Raw genomic sequence first — 5,763 nt, forward strand, 5'->3', positions numbered from 1 at the left:
AACAAAACATTTAGATATCATTCCATTCTACAAATACAAACAGTAATTCTTAATATCATCACATAGTTGCATATTCATTCTTTCTTAGTACATTTGCATCAATTTAGAAAGAGAAATAAAAAGACAACAGAAAAAGAAATAAAATGATAACAGAGAAAACAAAACTATACGTACCATACCCCTTACCCCTCACTTTCATTTGCCACTATTTCAAACTGAATTTATTTTAATATTTGTTCCCCCTATTATTTATTTTTATTACATATGTTCTACTCTTCTGTTGATATAGTAGCTAAAAGGAGCATCAGACATAAGGTTTTCACATTCACAGAGTCTCACTGTGAAAGCTATCTCATTGTTCAATCATCATCAAGAAACATGTCTTCTGGAACACAGCACTACATTTTCAGGCAATTCCCTCCAGCCTCTCCACTACAACTTGAACAACAAGGTGATATCTACTTAATGCATAAGAATAACCTCCAGGATAACCTCTCGATTCTGTTTGGAATCTCTCAGCCATTGACACTTTGTCTCATTTTACTCTTCCCCCTTTTGTTTGAGAAGGTTCTCTCAATCCCTTGATGTTAATTCTCAGCTCATTCTAGGGTTTTTCTCAGTCCTTTGATGCTGAGTCTCAGCTCATTCCAGGATTTTTGTCCCACATTGCCAGGAAGGTCCACACCCCTGGGACTTATGTCCCACGCAGAGAGGGGGAGGGTGGTGAGACTGCTCATCATATTGGCTGGAGAGAGAGGCGACATCTGAGCAACAAAAGAGGCTCTCTTGGAGGTGACTCTTAGGCCTAAATTTTAAGTAGACTTGACCTATCCTTTATGGGGTTAAGTTTCATGTGAACAAACCCCAAGACTGGGGGCTCAGCCTACAGCTTTGGCTGTCCACACTGCTTATGAGAACTTCAAGAATTCAACTTGGGGAAGTGGAATTTCACCCCACTCTCACCATTCCCCGAACAGGGCTTGCAGATACTTTTCCAGCCACTGATCAAATCATTCTGGGATTCATCAGGGGATCACTCTGGACAAACCAACAAAATCTCATGTGCTACCTGAGATTCCAAGTACTTATGACATTCAATCAAACCATCTACATGAGTTATATTAGGAAATGCTCTACTCAAAAATTAAATTTTGTAATAAATAAACATTTTTTGCTTTAGTCTCACACATAAGGTGACATTTCAAAGTATTAATTATCTTCTATTTTCAACACCCTGCAGTAATGACATTCCTTTGTTCTTCCTCATGCAAAAGCATTTTTAAAATTTGTACATTGTACATTTCACTATTATTATACACTCTAGGCATTTGTAGATTATACCATCTTAATCTTTAACATCTATCTTTCTTTCTGATTTCATTTATGTCCCCAGCTCTCCTCCCTCTATCATTCTCACATGCAGCTTCATTCAGTGTTTTAACATAATTACATTACAGTTAGGTAGTATTGTGCTGTCCATTTCTGAGTTTTTATATCCAGTCCTGTTGCACAGTCTGTATCCCTTCAGCTCCAATTACCCACTATGTTACCCTTCTTTCTTTCTGATTTCATTTATGTCCCCAGCTCTCCTCCCTCTATCATTCTCACATGCAGCTTCATTCAGTGTTTTAACATAATTACATTACAGTTAGGTAGTATTGTGCTGTCCATTTCTGAGTTTTTATATCCAGTCCTGTTGCACAGTCTGTATCCCTTCAGCTCCAATTACCCACTATGTTACCCTATTTCTATCTCCTGATGGTCTCTGTTACCAACGACATATTCCAAGTTTATTCACTAATGTCAGTTCATATCATACAGTATTTGTATTTTAGTTTTTGTCTAGTCTCACTCAGCATAATGTTCTCAAGGTGCATCCATGTTGTTACATACTTCATAAGTTTATTCTGTTAAAGCTGCATAAGATTCCATTGTATGTATATACCACAGTTTGTTTAGCCACTCATCTGTTGATGGACATTTTGGCTGTTTCCATCTCTTTGCAATTGTAAATAATGCTGCTATAAACACTGGGGTGCAAAGGTCCATTTGTGTCTTTGCCCTTAAGACCTCTGAGTAGATAACCTAGCAGTGGTATTGCTGGGTCATATGGCAATTCTATATTCAGCTTTTTGAGGAATCTCCAAACTGCCTTTCACAGTGGTTGCACCTTTGACATTCCCACCAACAGTGAATAAGTGTGCCTCATTCTCAACATCCTCTCCAGCACTTCTTGTCATTTTCTGTTTTGTTGATAATGGCCATTCCGGTGGGTGTGAGATGATATCTTATTGTGGTTTTGATTTGCATTTCTCTAATGGCCAGGGACATTGAGCATCTCTTCATGTGCCTTTTGGCCATTTGTATTTCCTCTTCTGAGAAGTGTCTGTTCAAGTCTTTTTCCCATTTTGTAATTGGATTGGCTGTCTTTTCGTTGTTGAGTCGAACAATCTCTTTATAAATTCTGGATACTAGACCTTTATCTGATATGTCTTTTCCAAATATTGTCTCCCATTGTGTAGGCTGTCTTTTTACTTTCTTGATAAAGTTCCTTGATGTACAAAAGTGTTTAATTTTGAGGAGCTCCCATTTCTTTCTTTCTTTCTTTGGCACTCTTGCTTTAGGTGTAAGGTCCATAAAACTGCCTCCAATTATAAGATACATAAGATATCTCCCTACATTTTCCTCTAACTGTTTTATGGTCTTAGACCTAATGTTTAGATCTTTGATCCATTTTGAGTTAACTTTTGTATAGGGTGTGAGGTACGGGTCCTCTTTCATTCTTTTGCATATAGATATCCAGTTCTCTAGGCACCATTTAATGAAGAGACTGTTCTGTCCCAAATGAGTTGGCTTGAATGCCTTATCAAAGATCAAATGTCCATAGATGAGAGGGTCTATATCTGAGCACTCTATTCGATTCCATTGGTCAATATATCTATCTTTATGCCAGTACCATGCTGTTTTGATCACTGTGGCTTCATAATATGCCTTAAAGCCAGGCAGCGTGAGACCTCCAGCTTCTTTTTTTTTCCTCAAGATACTTTTAGCAATTCGGGGCACCTTGCCCTTCCAGATAAATTTGCTTATTGGTTTTTCTATTTCTGAAAAGTAAGTTGTTGGGATTTTGATTGGTATTGTGTTGAATCTGTAAATCAATTTAGGTAGAATTGGCATCTTAACTATATTTAGTCTTCCAATCCATGAACATGGTATGCCCTTCCATCTATTTAGGTCTTCTGTGATTTCTTTTAACAGTTTCTTGTAGTTTTCTTTGTATAGGTTTTTTGTCTCTTTACTTAAATTTATTCCTAAGTATTTTATTCTTTTAGTTGCAATTGTAAATGGAATTCATTTCTTGATTTCCCTCTCAGCTTGTTCATTGCTAGTGTATAGAAACACCACAGAGTTTTTGAATGTTGGTCTTGTAGCCTGCCACTTTACTGTACTCGTTTATTAGCTCTAGTAGTTTTGCTGTGGATTTTTCAGGGTTTTCGATGTATAGTATCATATCATCTGCAAACAGTGATAGTTTTACTTCTTCCTTTCCAATTTTGATGCCTTGTATTCCTTTTCCTTGCCTAATTGCTCTGGCTAGAACTTCCAACATGATGTTGAATAACAGTGGTGATAGTGGACATCCTTGTCTTATTCCTGATCTTAGGGGGAAAGTTTTCAGTTTTCCCCCATTAAGGATGATATTAGCTGAGGGTTTTTCATATATTCCCTTTATCATTTTAAGGAAGTTCCCTTGTATTCCTATCCTTTGAAGTGTTTTCAACAGGAAAGGATGTTGAATCTTGTCAAATGCCTTCTCTGCATCAATTGAGATGATCTTGTGATTTTTCTGCTTTGATTTGTTGATATGGTGTATTACATTAATTGATTTTCTTATGTTGAACTATACTTGCATGCCTGGGATGAATTATACTTGGTCATTTGGTCATGATGTATAATTCTTTTAATGTGTTGCTGGATTCGATTTGCTAGAATTTTGTTGAGGATTTTGCACCTATATTCATTAGAGAGTTTGGTCTGTAGTTTTATTTTTTGTAATATCTTTGTCTGGTTTTTGGATGAGGGTGATATTGGTTTCATAGAATGAATTAGGTAGCTTTCCCTCTACTTCAAATTTTTGAAGAGTTTGAGCAGGATTGGTACTAATTCTTTCTGGAATGTTTGGTAGAATTCACATGTGAAGCCGTCTTGTCCTGGACTTTTCTTTTTGGGAATCTTTTGAATGACTGATTCAATTTCTTTACTTGTGATTGGTTTGTTGAGGTCATCTATTTCTTCTTGAGTCAAAGTTGGTTGTTCATGCCTTTCTAGGAACTTGTCCATTTCATCTACATTGTTGTATTTATTAGCATAAAGTTGCTCATAGTATCCTGTTATTACCTCCTTTTTTTTCTGTGAGGTCAGTGATTATGTCTCCTCTTCCATCTCTGATCTTATTTATTTGCGTCCTCTCTCTTCTTCTTTTTGTCAATCTTGCTAAGGGCCCATCAATCTTAATGATATTCTCGTAGAACCAACTTCTGGTCTTATTGATTTTCTCTATTGTTTTCATGTTCTCAATTTCATTTATTTCTGCTCTAATCTTTGTTATTTCTTTCCTTTTGCTTGCTTTGGGGTTAGTTTGCTGTTCTTTCTCCAGTTCTTCCAAGTGGAGAGTTAATTCCTGAATTTTTGCTCCTTCTTCTTTTTTGATATAGGCATTTAGGGCAATACATTTCCCTCTTAGCACTGCCTTCACTGCATCCCATCAGTTTTGATATGCTGTGTTTTCATTTTCATTCGCCTCGAGATATTTACTGATTTCTCTTGTAATTTCTTCCTTGACCCACTGGTTGTTTAAGAGTGTGTTGTTGAGCCTCCCCGTATTTGTGAATTTTCTGGCACTCTGCCTATTATTGATTTCCAACTTCATTCCTTTATGATCTGAGAAAGTGTTGTGTATGATTTCAATCTTTTTAAATTTGTTGAGACTTGCTTTGTGACCCAGCATATGGTCTATCTTTGAGAATGATCCATGAGCACTTGAGAAAAAGGTGTATCCTGCTGTTGTGGGGTGTAATGTCCTATAAATGTCTGTTAAGTCTAGCTCACTTATTGTAATATTCAAATTCTCGGTTTCTTTATTGATCCTCTGTCTAGATGTTCTGTGCATTGATGAGAGTGGGGAATTAAAGTCTCCAACTATTATGGTAGATGTGTCTATTTCCTTTTTCAGTATTTGCAGTGTATGCCTCACGTATTTTGGGGCATTCTGATTCGGTGCATAAATATTTATGATTGTTATGTCTTCTTGTTGAATTGTTCCTTTTATTAGTACATAGTATTGTTCTTTGTCTCTTTTTACTGTTTTACTTTTTAAGCCTAATTTGTTGGATATTAGTATAGCTATTCCTGCTTTTTTCTGGTTGTTATTTGCATGAAATATCTTTTCCCAACCTTTCACTTTCAACCTATGTTTATCTTTGTGTCTAAGATGTGTTTCCTGTAGACAGCATATAGAAGGATCCTGTTTTTTGATCTATTCTGCCAGTCTATGTCTTTTGATTGGGGAATTCAGTCCATTAACCTTTAGTGTTATTACTGCTTGGGTAATACTTTCCTCTACCATTTTGCCTTTTGTATTATATATATCATATCTGATTTTCCTTCTTTCTACCCTCTTTTCCATACCATTCTCTTCTGTCTTTTCGTATCTGACTCTAGTGCTCCCTTTAGTATTTCTAGCAGAGCTGGTCTCTTGGTCAC

The sequence above is a fragment of the Tamandua tetradactyla genome, chromosome 24, assembly GCF_023851605.1.
Source record: "Tamandua tetradactyla isolate mTamTet1 chromosome 24, mTamTet1.pri, whole genome shotgun sequence".
NCBI lineage: Eukaryota > Metazoa > Chordata > Mammalia > Pilosa > Myrmecophagidae > Tamandua > Tamandua tetradactyla.